Consider the following 16163-nt stretch of genomic DNA (forward strand, 5'->3'; position numbering starts at 1 on the left):
ATGTAATTTTGCTAACTTGATATGAAAATTAACCCTATTTCATTTCTTAATACATGTCCCTGGTCTTATTATAATTTTAATCTATAACTTGCTCAATCTCTGTAACTACTACTCTTTCATTTTCTGCTGACTTCTCCAAATTGTCTTATATTTCAACCCCTTCCATTCTGGTACACCCAATTATCATGATCCATTGAATTACTGTACCTGTTGATAAAAGTCCTATTCACTGAATATCCTGTTGTATTATGAAATACATCAGATTATAGAAGTAAAATGGGTTGCGAATGCTCGTTCATGTTGACTTTAGAAGTTTAGTTTGAAGTTAAACTGTAAACGTGTAAGTTTACGCTTTAAATGTTGAAGTCCCTGAATACACAAATCTGTCATATGTGGTACCATTTGAATGCTTAGAATCTGAAATGTCCATCATTTTTGCATTTATTTTACATACAATAACAAAATAAGAGGCTGAAAACAGATAAGCGCTTATCACAAATAAGCGCCACCTAGAGGCAATGTGGTAGAAATATTAATATGAATATAAAAGTCTTTCACATAGACAGGTCATGGGGATTCTCAGGAATGTGACTATAGAGTTTATTTTGTTTCCCTAATACCACAATTCAACTAGCCAACAATATTTATATCTGCTTTTACCAAATTTAAAAAAAAAAAAAATGTCATTGTTTACTTGTCTGTGAGCTTGCTTGGGTGAATAATCCAATGTTACATTTTATACATTTTTGTGATGTCCACAACAAAATATGCGATCCAGCAGGAAAAGAATGATAAGCAAATCATAATAAAAAATATTTCATCAACCATTGGTGCATTCTAATGACACCTAGATAGAGCTACTAGTCCACTCAGAGGCCAAGATTTTCGATGAAACAATGGGGTGGTGCGTAAACTAAAAATTAAACTGAATATCTGTGGATGAGCACATCTGTGAGTGCTAAAATGTGTTATAGCGCCACCTTCATTTTAGATCAGCATATTCTGATGATATTCTGAAGGTGATAAAGAAAAAAATATTTATTTGAGTACATGAAGCCATCTAGCTGTCACTTCATATTGAAATTTCAGACTTTTGATTGTAGACATTGGATATTTGAAAATCTAAGCAAAGTTTGAGACATTGGTCTTGTTTACATGGACAACAGAATGACGTTACACCAAGGCAGCATTTGTGGTTGCGTGCACCGTGTCAGTGGCATACTCTTTACTCTAGTATACATGTGGCTTGTCAGTAAGTAGCTTTGTTCACGATGTAATTTCTCTGCGACGATGATGTAAATAATGAATATGCCGTGTGAGCATGATTTCGCTAGTTTCTGCTCACTCCGGGTTAACCGGGGCGCACTTTAATACATATGCACATATGCAGTGGCGGATTTAGCAAATTGGGGGCCCAAGGCGAAGGTATGTATGGGCCCCCCCTGCCGCCGCCAAAAAAATTTACAGACTGAATGGTGGATAGGCAGGTAAAGCTAATCTACGGCCCGTAGCAAGCCTACAGTGCTTTGGTCGGTGGCAGCAGGATTAGCACAGCTAGGGCTTGGGCTATTACTACACTGTAAAAAAAAAAAAAAAAAAAGTAAAAAATAACAGAGATTTACAAAAACATTTTCTCTGGCTGATTATAAAACACATTCGTTATGGCATGAAAATCCGAGAGAAAATGTGATCAGGTGTTGTTGGCTATTTACTGATGACGACATAATCATTATGTAGTGGCCTGATTCACTGATCTACAGAGAGGAATGCTTAATACGAATTCATATTTCACGTTTTTGAGTATTAAAGCTCTGTGAACCTACCGCATGCGAGCTAGCAGTGACAAACAGGTAATCTGAAGAACTTTAAAAACATATGGTGTACTATAACGGTTTTGAACTACAGTGTGATGTAGACCAGTGGTTCTCAACCTTTTTTGAACAAACGTCCCCCCTGACCTCTTCATGATCCTCCTTTTTTTTTATTAATTAGTGTGAGCCCTGAGCTTGGTGACTGGCAGCCAACTTTTTAACATCAGGACACAATGATATCAGCTTGAGCCGGAGTGCGCCTGAGGTAACCAAATTGAGACGGCTGCGGTACTTCGTCTGCATGTGCAAAGCTTGACTGAACCCCTGCTCAACAAGGTATGACGTCGGAAAAGCAAGGAGCAGAAGACGAATCCTCTTCCACAAAAGAGGGAAACGCTGACCATGTGTGGCCCACATGACACGCCAGCCACAGGTCCGAAAGGTTGACTTGGCCTCCTCATCATTTTGGAGGTCGATGAGAGTTTCTTGAATTTCGTCCTCACTCCTGGACACATCCACTTGAAATGGCTCCATCACCCACTCAGGGACATCTAATTGGTCGAGGTCCCTGAAACGGATCTCCATGTCCGCCTTCACTGCTCTCAAGTGATCGGTGTAACGCAGCAGGTGGTTGTCAGTCAGCCCATCAACCACCTGAATGTAAGTACAGAAAGGCAGTTAACGTTACTGAGATTATTTTTAGGCTGCCTTTGTAAATTAAAATATACCTAATAATAATACTACTACTAATAATAATAGGCTACCTTGGCCAGCTGAGGGAAATGATTAAATTGGCACCTGCTCAAATTTTGTTTGTACAGCTCCAGCTTGGCGAGGAAACTGCAGATGGTGGCCTTTGAATGGACCAGTGTCACGGCATATCCCTGGAGCTTGAGTGACACTTCATTCATCTTCCCGAAGAAATCTGCCAGGTAAAAGATGTCACCGTGACAGGACCACAGCGTGTCCCTTAGAGCTGCGGCGGCACCGGCAAGAAACTCCAGGACACTTGTGAACAACTCACACAGCCTAGCCAGACAGTGCCCTGTGATAGCCAGCATACCTCGGTGTGGAGCAGCAAGCGCTGAAATGCTTCATCGTTCTCCTCACACAGCTGCCTGAAGATCCGGTCGTTCAGAGCATGGGCCTTAATTTTGTTTATGGCCCTGACAGCGATGTTCAGAGACTGGTGGAGAGAAGGACTTATATTTTTGGCCACTAAATTGTGACGGTGCAACATGCAGTGCACTGTTAACACCTGCGGCACACGCTCCTTTAACAAAGTTGCGAAGCCACGGTACCTGCCAACCATAGCGGGAGCTCCATCTGTGGCACAGGCGAGGATGTTGGCGATCGGAATAGAGTTCTCCAGCAGGTAGTCACTCAGAGCCCTGAAGATCGTCTTCCCTCGTGTGTCAGTGAAGAGATATTTGGCAAACAAAACGTCCTCGGCCACATCTCTCTCAGACATATAACGCACATATGCCATCAGCAGAACATTATTATCTATTGTCGTGGTTTCATCCAGCTGGATACTGAATGGATTTTCACGCAGTGTGGCACACAACTGCTGCTCTGTATCCAGCGCCATCTCCTTTATTCTCCGAGCCACACTGTCATTGCTGAGCGGGATGGCCTGCATCACTGGCGATGGGTCTCTCTCCATGATGGTGGAGATGGCCTCTTTAATCACTGGGATAACCAGCTTCTCCCCCACTGTAAATGGCAACCCCGACTTCGCTATCAAGAGAGAGATGTTATAGGAGGCCAGTAACCCACTCTCTGTCTGGTTTACCTTCCTAGCGAACATCTTGGAGATGGACTATTTTGAAAGTTGCTCCTTGAGGTTCTGGAAATACGCAGCATCCTTGGATGCCATATCGGGGTGAATTTTAGTTAGGTGCTCCTTTAGACGGGACGGTTTCATTGCCTCGTTAGAGAAAACCTGCTGGCAAAGGAGGCACATCGGGAGCTGGATGTTCGTTGGTGAGGGAATAAAGCCATACCTAATGTACTCAACAGTACTGTCTGCACTTCTTCTTGTTTTCCGCCATGATGTTTAAATGTGTTTTGATATCAAAATTGTTTTAGCCTATGTAATTGTGCTTGTGTACATTTTGATTTGACACATTCTTTCTACCACTCTGACAGCTGCCGGCTGCGGCATTTGTTTTTAGGCGTTGCTATGGAGATCATTTGCCGGTAACTAGCCGAGTGGGTTATTAGCAACATTTAAATATGAATTCATTAATTTGCACAGACATAATTTTATTTTACATTCAAATGAACATTGTATGTGTTGTCAGAGGCTTAAACGTTGTGATGAATAACAGTGAGTAACGTAGGGTGACCACCTGGCTATTGCTCTGTTGCAGGTCAGCAGACCTGATTTTGCTGGACACGAGGGAGAGAACTTAAGTTACTATTATTATACTAGGTGAATAACTGCAAAAAGACATCTAATATAAAATCAATATTTATATTATTATGACTTTATTATTCCCATCGGCCAATTACACATTGCGAGTAGAGATGCGCGGATCAGCTCTAATGTCACCCGAATCAGCTGTTAAAAACAAACTCACCATCACCAATGATTTTCTCCGATTAGATATCCGCACCCGATCATCACATTACAATTAAAATTCTCAGGGCCAGATGTACTAACGCTTTTGCGCCCACTTCAGGCGTATTTGTTTCGCAAAGTGCGCATAAACCCATGGCGAGGTATGTAGCCTACGAACGGGACGCACAGAGATGAAAGCGCAGATTGCCTGTCGCAACTGAAAATGGCAAAATGCGCTTTTCGTGTTATGCATATGCATTCATGGGATGGACAAGGGGAAAGTGGGAGTGTCACATAAATAGATGTGAGGGAAAGCGTAAACTGCGACTAATTATGTATTCCGCGTTATGTACAGAAAAAGCCGGTGAAAGCGCGCCTCTATTTTGCGCTGAAAATTCTCCTCCTCTTAAAAGCATGTGTAACTTAGGAAGCGGCTCCCTGGCATATCCTCCTGGTGAAGTGGCAGCAGTAATCCGAGCAAGACGAAGACATAGGCTAAGGAGAAGAGCTGAAAAGATTTTTGCGCAGGCTGCCTGTTGAGTACCTCTGAGTAACGCCCCCCATTTGTGCCTGAGCGCCCCCCTCTCTGCTGCCTCGTTCACACCGCCCCCCAACACTGTCCAAACGCCCCCGTTGAGAAACGCTAATTAGACCAACACAGACATCAAGAATCAGCATATGAATCTCAACAACGGTGACAATCAACAAAATAATCAGATAAAACTCTGAACATCACAAAACAAGCTACTAAAAAGTTGCAACAATAACAACAGCAAAAATAAAAGCAGATAATAATAATAAAAGAAAATACTAAAGGTGATGATACACAGGGCAAATTTTGAGCAATGTTGCTGGGCAATGTTGCAGTCAACAGGCAACCAGATGAGACACAGGGCCTACGACCGATCTAAAATATCCAGATAGAAATGTATTGCCCATTTTCAATGGGAAAGTGCCCAAGCAACATTGCTCAAAAAGTTGCCCTGTGTATCATCACCTTTAGGCAATTCAGCATAATTTATTCATGCTGCAATGTATGCTGGGAGATATTGATGAGTTTTGATTGATGGCTCCCATCATGCACTGCACTTATATCATCACAGTTGTTGATAATGATTCATTATGCTGAATCTTGATGTCTGTGTGTGTGTCTGAAAGTTCAAACCTTCATTGTGCACAATGTTTTACAAATTCTTCAGGTTAACGTTATCACAACATATGATGGATCACATGCTGTAGAATCATAGGGCTACTACAATTACGTTAGTAAAAAAAAAAAATTTTTACCGTAAATTTCACATTTTGACTCACCAAAGCCTCCTCATCGCTGTCAAAATGGCCATCACTGGACAACTCTTCCTCAGTGTCTACCTCGATAACACTGTCGGTGACGGCAGGCGGCATCAACGCGATGTCCTCTTCAATTTCTTGGTTGACGTTATCCTCACCTAGCACCACTTCACAGCTGCTGCTGTAGCGGCATGTTCAACTCGTTGGACGTTTTTATTCCTGTCTGTATCAGTAACGTTAGCCGTAAAAAAGTGTGTCATCTTTGGCAGCGTTGCCAAATACTTATCAGCGTCTTTTCGCTTTTTTCTTTTAATTGAGCCGCTTGGGTAACTTCTTTTCATTTTCGTGTTTAGACTCGTCTTGTTTCGTCTCTGTTTGTGTACATCCCTGTCCTCCTGTCACTGTGTGTTTATCTTTCGCGGCGCGCACCGTTACAGACTAGTCCATTTCATTGTGAAAATAGGGGGTGTATGTGTAGGGACAGATAACATGAACTGGACATTTTAACCAGTACTAAAACGTTTCAACGTATTTCTTAAGAATGTTAATAAAATGTACTATGCTTTTGAAGCGTTCATGATGATAAGGGGCCTTTTATTTGATTATTTCTTATTATTTGTTTTAGGTTGGTTGGGGGCCCCCCTACTTCGACCGCTGGTAGGGGGCCCCAAGCAGCCGCCTACCTATGCCTCTATGTTAAGACCGCCACTGCACATGTGCACTCTTCAGAAAACATATAAGAACACTGCTTATCCATTTATATGGCCACATAAGCCATATTTTACAACAAAAATGTATGTGCGTTAAATCCCTTTCTCTTAATTCCTTAAAAAGTGTCCAGATAACGAAGTTCGCATTTACATGATTTTTAAAAATTTTGCTTTTTGCAAGTCCCCCCCCCCCACACACACACAAAAGCTGTTTTCTTCAGTGCATGTAAATGGGGTCACTGTTGAAATCACTCCTGAAACTCATGAAAGATTACCAGGGTACATAGCATTCTCAGATACAAAATGATAAGATAGAAGAGAATGTGTAATTGATCTCAGTAAAAGTAGTTTTCGTGTTTCTCATATTTCATATTTGTTCTTTTCATTTCATTGTTGTCTATGAGAAATACTGGCCATTAAAAAGATCACATTTTTGCCTCAAACTCTTAGCACAGTACTGTCAATTTGTGAATGTTGGCCAATGTAAATCTTAGCCATATGGCACCTAAGCGCAGCTAATCCAAACAAACGCCCAATACATCCTTTGCTGGTTATGCTAAACAGAAAAGCACCAATCCAATAGCGCTAAGATCTCGCTAAGCTGAACATAAATCAAGCTTCCTGTCAGAAAACCATATATTGTAGATATTTTCCCCAACATATAGGCCACACAACAATAAAGTGATAGTTTACCCAAAAAATGAAAATGCTGACACGCTCATATTGTTTTTCATTTTTGGGTGAACTGTCTCTTTAAATGCAGGCTTGTATAAAGTGGCCATGCTGCACAGTTCTCAATGCGTCATCCTATTACTGCTCCTTTTGGGGCTGTAGATCACAAAGTTTATTCAGGGGTTCTGGAAAATTTGTGCTGAAAAAGCAGATTGTGCCGATCCTTTACCCAGACTACCTCTATAAACAGACAGAGGAGATCTCTAATGTCATATATCTGTGACCTGCACTGCGTTTGTCTCACAGTGTATATGGAAGAAGAGACAAAGTGTACCAGCTTAATTGGGATGCATAAACAAATACAAAATGTCAGAACCGCAACACAGGTAAATAAGCATCTACTGGTAAAGGTTGCAGTCCACTGAATGAATATAGTTAGATAGAGAAAAAGCAGAGCCGTCTTGTATCTTATAGAGTACAAAAGAAGGACAGGAACCGAAAACACCTTAATAACTTGAAATAATTGCATTTTCTTTTTAAAGCTTAAGTGTGTTCTTTTAATGTTACTTTCTACAGTCCCAGTTTAATATGTAGAGATAACTATAAGTAAGTCTTTTGTAGATTGATTTCAAAATTTGAGGTAAATAAAACAGAACAATGTCAAGTAGAGTATGTAGACCAAATATTTATATGTTAAATGTTCTTTTTTTGTTAGTTTATTATAATATAGTATAATTATAATTATGGCTTTCCATTCTTGTACATAAAGATGCATGATAAGATGTGATTGGCTGGAGCAGTTTGCACTTGTCGTGGCATCACTCACACTACAAGATGAAGTGGAAATAATATCAAACATGGCGTGAAAATATCCCAGCATCTGTGACTACTCAAGACTGGTGCAAATCATGTTGCTGAACTGCTCATACTTAACGAGCATCGCTCACCGTAGTGAAATCTGTCTGCGACAGCAAAATCAGACCAAAAATCGTGTATTGCGAGCACGGCTTAAGACTCAGGCTGCTGTTATGATTAAATTAGACAGTTATAGGGGGCCCCCTTGTGGACAGAGAAGGAAGGGAGAATGTAACTGCAATTCATGGGAGGGCCTTGATTTGGAGGGTGGTGGCTTCCAAGTAGGATTGAGCTTAGCCCATATGCTCAGAAACAACTCTGCTGACCAACACGTTATTGCAACATTGTGGCTCCAATTGCACATTTCAGCCATTTAAAATATCAGCCACATAACATTCATGGTATGTTCAGAATAGCAATTTGCAAACTGTTTTTGAAAGAAAGAAGTATGCAGTATTTTCTGTATGCATGGACCTACTACACTTGCTAAAATATTCAGAATTCTACCAGAGCATGGGTGGGAGGAATACTGCAATACACAGTTTCAGATGACATCCTATACACATACAGTATTTATAAATGTACATAAAACATCAATGTGTATTCAGAAAAAAAAATACATATATATGTAATATAAATATATGTATTTTTTTTTTTACACACACACACACACACACACACACATATATATATATATATATACATTTATATTATATTTAACAAGGAATTTGGGGGGTTTCCTGAAAAATTTGACAATATTTGGCCATTGGTCCACAGCATGTGTAATTTGTAAGCTCTTAAATTTGAGTGTGAAAAATTGCAGACGGCAGTCCTAAAATGCCCCAGAGTTGAAGAGGTTAAGGTGATTTAAAAAAAATCATTGCATTAGTTAAAGTTGAAGTGTGTAATATCTGTGCCAATAACATGCAAAAATGATACATTTTCAAACAAATTTCAGAAAACTCCTCCCATCCTCCAAACAGATAGTCCAGCCATAAACAATATTGGTTGAGCCATTGTTGCTGTGCTGGGCTGGTTGTGACACTCAAAGGAATGTTCTGATTGTCTCTGTGGTGCTCAGTGTTACACTTATAGGTGAAATAAAACTACAAATGGTAAATTTATTGTTGTCTTAGTATATTAAGCTAGGACACTTTTAACCAAAGAAAATATAGTATGTGCCAATTTAAAGAGTGTCATCCATTGCAAATGGTATGGTTGTTAACCAGATGCAGTCAGACACCAGGAAGTGCCATTCGAGTTAGCCCTGCCTTTCGGAGAAAGGATCTTAGCTCAAATGAATTATCATGAACAATTAACATAGAGTCCTAATGAGATCTGTGGTCCCTATCGGCCCGCCGCTTTGCTCAGTCAAGGGAAAAGTGAGCGGATTAGCTCTAATCCTGCCAGATTGCTCAATCCGAACATCTTAATTTATTCCATCCGCTAAGACTAAATGACAAATGGGATATTTGCATAAGAACACCATGAGAGCAACCAACCTTTGTGATAGTGAGATTACAGCTGAGACCTTTTAGCACTCTGGTGCGCTTAGAGTGGCAAGTACAGAGAGGATGTTTCTAGAAACCTATGCATCACGTATATATGCTTGAGTCTGGGACACTGTAATTTAAGGAGATTTGGAGATAATGGAGGAAATTATTTATTTCAACATTTTATGGAGTAATTCTCCTAAAAAAAAAAAGAAAGAAAATTCTGCCATCATTTACTCATCCTCATGTTGTTCCAAACCCATATGTTATATCGTTACTCTGTAGAACAAAAAACGTGAATACCCTGCCCACTTTTTTCCACATAATGAAGGCGAATTTCAAAAAGCACCATATAAGTAAACACAATCCATACGACTTCTGCGCTATATCCCGAGTCATCTGAAGACATTCAATAGCTTTGTGTGAGGAAAACCAACATTTCTGACTCAAGATTTGTGCCCGCAGCAGTTAAAGGTGCTGTAAGTGATTTTTTTCATGGAAAGGCATGCAAAAATTGTCCTGCTCCCTGAAAGATATTAATAAAATAGTGTCGTGAGATACATCAACGGTCTCTGTGACAGCATTAGACCCTGTAAACAAAACAAAAAAAACATGTGTCCGCGGGGCCGCAGTCTCTGACGTTTTCTGCCTGTCAATAATTTTGTGCATTCTGAAAGTATTGTAGTTTCAGCTAATTATTGAGGCTTAATGCCATTTTTATGCCATGTTGTTCATAACAGTTGTTCATGTTGTTGTCTTTGTCTTGGACAATCTGTCTCAATAAAACTAATTTGGTATCTTTGAAGAGCGGTGATTTGGAAAGGCTAATCGATTGGCTCAGCTTGTGGGAATTCCAGAATGGCTACAATTGCTTACAGCACCTTTAACATCGCAATATTATCAGTGAATATTATCAATTAATATTATCAGTGAATAACGACTTAAATGTTGGTCTGTTCCTCACACAAAGCTATCGTTTGACTTTAAAATAAACTTTAAATATAAACTAGGAATATAGCACACAAGTCATATAAACTATACTTTTTTGATAATCTTATGGTGATTTTTTGTCATTTTGGAGCTTGACAGTCCCAGTTTTCATTTGCTTTTGATTAAATGGTTGCCAGGATATTCTTCAGAAATTAACTTTGTGTTTTACATGTAAAGAAAAAGAGAAAGTCAGGAGGCTTCGAAAAATCCATGAGGGTGAGTCAATGATAACATCATTTAAATGTTTGTGTGAACCATTCCTTTAAATCATCCTATTTCATGTAATGCATTTAAAGCATAATAAAGCATCTGATATAAAGCAGATGGCAGTTTTCTTTTTCCGGGAAACAACTAACATCTGAGACAACTAATGAGCATTACAAGTTCCTGTAAACATTCTGCATTAGATTTCAGCAGTGTTTCAAACGTGTTGCTTTGATTGACAGGGTAAGCTAGTTTATTTTTTTGTTTCTCTGTAATTTCAGTATATAAATGTGGGTAGGAGCGATGCCGAACCATTTGTTTTTCAAAGCTATGGAGAGAACCTCAAAGGAAACATTATTAATTAACACCCACGCCACAGATCTGCCAAATAAAACACTGCGTTCCTCTCCTTTTCATACTCTTTCTTCTGCAGATCCCCCACAATCACACACCATGCACACAGAAGTGTCTTTGTTATGGAGTAATCTAGCTCCAAAAATGAATACCTACTCAAGTGCACTTCAAGGTCAGAGTTGGGAAGGGCTTTTTCAAATGCCTCTCAAAACATCCCGGCATGATAATCCCTGCACGGCTCAATTTTGAAAGGCTGTTATCAATATATGCAAATTTCTGCTAGAGGCACGACATTTTCAGACACTAATTACCTACTTGTCTCCGCACCATACCTGCATTGACATAATCCACTATCTGTGAGGGGTGGAGGAGAGGCCAATCTAATATTCAGAACTGATAAAAATAAGAGGTCATCTTCTCACATTCTTCCCACATGCTTTGTCAACTCTCCAAAAAACTGTTTAACACATCTATGGGAAAATACTATCCTACGGTAAGACATTTATGTAAATTTATTTGATAGTCATATCCTGAAAATTGATCAAAGAATTAAATATTAAATTTTTTTTCTCCCCTTTTCTCCCAATTTGGAATGCCCAATTCCCACTACTTAGCAGGTCCTCATGGTGGCACGGTTGCTCACCTCAATCCGGGTGGCAGGGGACAAGTCTCAGTTGCCTTTGCTTCTGAGACAGTCAATCCGCGCGTCTTATCACGTGGCTCACTGTGCATCCCAGCATGTGGAGGCTCATGCTACTCTCTGTGATTCACGCACAACTTACCATGTGCCCCATTGAGAGCAAGAACCACTAATTACGACCACAAGGAGTTTACTCTATGTGACTCGACCCTCCCTAGCAACCGGGCCAATTTGGTTGCTTAGGAGACCTGGCTGGAGTCACTCAGGTTACCCTGGATTCGAATTTGTGAATAGATGGGTGGTAGTAAGCGTCAATACTCGCTGAGCTACCCGGGCCCCCTCTGGAGCATTCATTCTTAATAATTTACTACACTTAAAAAGGTTAACCTACAAATTTTCTTCATGTGGTTACATCCAAATTGGCTATTTAAGATCACTGAATCAACCTAATATATAAAGTTACATTAACAAATTTTTTTGTTAGATCAAGCAGAAATAGCTCCTTCAGTTAACAATTTAAAAAAAGAATTGTTGCTTTGCATAAAGCTGGAAAGGGTTACAAAGTTATCTTGAAGAGCTTAGATATTCATCTGCCTACCTGTCTCACCCAGAGTACTGTGGCTACTCTCCCTAGAAGTGGCCATCCATCCAAGATGACTCAAAGGTCACACCGCAGAATGCTCAATGAGGTAAAAAAGAACCCTAGAGTGGCAGATTAAGACATGAAGGAATCATTGGAACTGATTTACATCTCTATTCATGAGTCTACTACATAGAAAACATTAAACAACCATTGTGTCCAAGGCAGGACACCACAAAGGAAGCCACCGCTTTCCAACAAAAACATTTCTGGGTACCTGAAGTTTGCCAGAAACCACTTTGACACTCAACAATCCTACTGGGAAAATGTTTTGTGGACTGATGAAACTACAGTTCAATTGTTTGGGAAGAACATGCAGCACTACGTTATGGCGTAACAATACTTTTACAGCATTTATCACGCTTGGTTAAAGGGGTCATATAATGGTACATGCACTTTTTCAAGTTGATTGTACTGAAATGTGTGTTGGCTGTGCCTGTACACAACCATCCTATTATGATAAAAATCCATCCAGTGTTTTTGTTTTAATCTCCTTATATATTTTCCCCTGCCTCAAATCGAGCCGTTCGACCGTGTGACGTCACACGGTCAGACGCCCCTCCCAGGATTGTTGATTGACAGCAGTGTTTCAACACAGACCCGCCCTCGCTCATGAGCGAGCTGTCAATCATAGTCCGTCATCATTGTTGATACACTGGAGCAGAATGTGCGATTGTGGTGTTCTGTTCTTCGGTGTAATAACGAACACAGCAGTCATTTTGATGTTCCTAAATCTGAACCGCTGAAGACGCAGTGGCTGAGTTTTGTTTACGATGGGAATATTCCCCACGAGCAACATCAATGCGTTCATGTTTGTGCGAATCATTTTTCACCAGACTGCTTTATAAACGAGGGTCAGTATAAAGCTGGTTTTGCTAAGAAGCTGCTGCTCAAAAAAGATTCGGTACCAACTATTTATATTCCCTCTGCACCTCCAGAAGTAAGTGTAACGTTTTATTAACCTTTATATTAATCTTTGCAAATCGCTTGCACGCTTCACAATGAATGTGGCTAATGTTTACACTCAGGGTACATTACGGCATGTTTTCCATAATGTTACGACATTCTCAATATAATTCATAATCCCACGTTTATAATGAACAACGCGTTATGGTTATTGTGTTATTAAAAACTGTGTACGCAGGTGTTACAGTTAACATGGTAACACTAGTTACACCTGGTTTACTTGTATGTTACTGATTAAGAAATAATGTCAAAAAAACAGTTATAACTCCAGAACGGAGGGGCGGGGTGACCAAAGCTCATTATCATTTAAAGTCATATGCTCTGAAACGGCGTGCTGAAAACATAGCAGTTTTTGAACAGGTAAAATTAGTGTTTTCTTAAAATACTAATGAGAATTTTTAATAAAAGTATATTACAAAGTTTTCATTTAGACCCTAAAGATTCATATTAACTTGTACAAAAATGGCATTATATGACCCCTTTAATGTTCAATTCAACATATACAGATACATTTTTTAAAACCAATAGTTGTATTTAACATTAATGAATGCACTGTGAACTAGCATGAACTATCAATAACAAAGATTAATAAATGCTGTAAAAATATATGTTGTTCATTGTTAGTTCATAATTAATTAACTCATTTTAACAAATGGAACCTTATTGTAAAGTTTTACATTTTCATTGTATGGAAAAGAGCACCTGGGACAATTTGCATTCTCCTTTTGTGTTTATTGGAAGAAAGTAAGTCATACGGGTTTGGAATGATATGATGGGTGAGTAAATGACAGCAGAATTTTCTTTTGTATTTATTTAAAAGAAATATGTTATGAGAATAACCAATGCTATTTTGTACAGATCTTCATCTATGCAAAGTTTTGATACCAGAATGAGAATTGAATTTGATACAGCGAAGACTGAATCTCAAAGAATGTTTGGATTTAATTAACAGTTACTGACTTTAATAGAATTAGTTAACACTCTACGTTTCTCATCCATTCTCAGTGTAGTAATGACTTTTGTCACCCTCCACATTGGGTAATTATGAGTACTTGGAATAATTTGGAGGCAATGTTGTTTTCTATTCAGCAAGAGACAGATTAAAATTTTGCTTCTCTTTGATTTGTTGTGATTATTATCATCATATTGTGAGTGTTGCAGCTTAAATCTTGTCTGAAAACAAGTTCAGCACATTTTTGCCTTGGTTCTTAGTAAACAAACTTTAGATGCTTGGACCATAAAATAGCTCTAGTGAGTGACATGACAACCATTTTTTTCTGGTATCATGCAGAAACATGACTGTTAGGGATGCTCAATGTGTCAACACAGCTAACGACACAGAAAAAGTTGTATTATTATTCCATCCAACTTACAACCTAAACAAGCAGAAAGCTGTACATTGTTTAATTACCCTAAATTTTCCCTCAACCTAATTTCTGTAAGTTCGAAGCCTGTCTCATTAACATGACTCTCTTTTTTCATTAAAGAAATGTGACACAATTTTAGTGTCAACCAGAGGAAGATTTTTTTTCAAGGATATTTTTGTGTACTCAGGCTTGGCCAGTGGAGGGTGAAAGGAGTGTGTAAATAAATACAACTCTGAGACAATGTTCAAGCATTAATAGTTGATATAAAGATCATGCCACTTCATATCATATATATTTGTGATAAACTGAATACTTTCTTTGATAAAATAGGATGTATAAAACATTCATCATTCATTTATGACCACAAGAGAGGTCATGGAAGGCGAATTTGGACTAATATGAACTTGCAAATCTATCCAAATTCCTCAAGAATACACACATAAAATTATCTCTTTGGCTGAACTTGATTCAATCTTGAACAGTGGTTCCATGTTTTTGAACATACATAGAAACTTAAACACTTAGAATGAACATAGGTAAATTTGGTAAACCCAACAAAATTAGATGTGTGTCAATAAGCGGGTTACAATCCATGTATTTTTAGGTGCATTTTGGGATACTGCTGTATGTTAACACTAAGATGCAAATAAAATCTCCAAAATGTGCTTAAAAATTGTATACGCTCGCTTGAGGTAATGCACTGTAACGATGCTGGCAATGACAGGCAGATGAAGATGATGAAGTGTAGAACAAATGTGCAGTGTAATATACATGTGAAATCCAAACGTGAACAAAACATTGGCTTGACTTGTAACCTCCATTCCCTGAGGGAGGGAACGAGATGTTGTGTCGAATGAAGTGACACAAGGGGTCTTCCCTGGGAGCATCGTGTTCCTCTGAACTTGAGAAAAGGCCAACGAGAAATCGGCAGACAGTATTTGCATGTTCCGCCCCAGACATACGGGTATAATGGGAAGCGGGCGTGTGTCTGTCAGTCAGGTTTTAGTACCGAAGAGTCGAGAATAAGCTACGGACGTTTACAGTGGTAGGTCTAGTGTTGTGGCAAAAGGGACACAATGTCTCGTTCCCTCCCTCAAAGAACGGAGGTTACAATAGTAACCGTGACGTTCCCCTTCTGTCTGTAGGAAGGGTCGGTGTCAAGGCAAGATGGAAACCTAGAAGTACGCGTCCTTCAGGTCTACCACCGCAAACCAATCTTGATGCCGAACGCAGGTTAGAATCTGTCTCTGCGTGAGCATTTTGAATGGGAGTTACATTTACATTTACATTTATGCATTTGGCAGACACTTTTATCCAAAGCAACTTACAGTGCATTTATTACAGGGACAATCCCCCTGGAGCATCCTGGAGTTAAGTGCCTTGCTCAAATACACAATGGTGGTGGTCATGGGGATCGAACCAGCGACCTTCTGATTAACAGTTTAGTGCTTTAGCCCACTACACCACCACTCCATATAGAGTTTGTGCAAAGTCCGGTTGAGAACTCGCAAGTCCAATATTTGCCACAACCCACCACCTTTTTTGTGTACGATGAAGTAAGGGCTGTAGAAACCCATCTTCATCTCGGCTGGAGGGACGGGCTCT

The 16163-nt window shown here is 39.4% G+C and overlaps 1 pseudogene; it reads right to left on the minus strand.

The window, feature by feature from the left end:
* Positions 1 to 1988: 1988 nt before the first annotated feature.
* LOC127629701 (SCAN domain-containing protein 3-like) lies at positions 1989 to 5781 on the minus strand (annotated as a pseudogene).
* Between the last annotated feature and the right edge of the window lie 10382 nt (positions 5782 to 16163).

Source organism: Xyrauchen texanus, chromosome 36 (assembly GCF_025860055.1).
Source record: "Xyrauchen texanus isolate HMW12.3.18 chromosome 36, RBS_HiC_50CHRs, whole genome shotgun sequence".
NCBI classification, from domain to species: Eukaryota; Metazoa; Chordata; class Actinopteri; order Cypriniformes; family Catostomidae; genus Xyrauchen; species Xyrauchen texanus.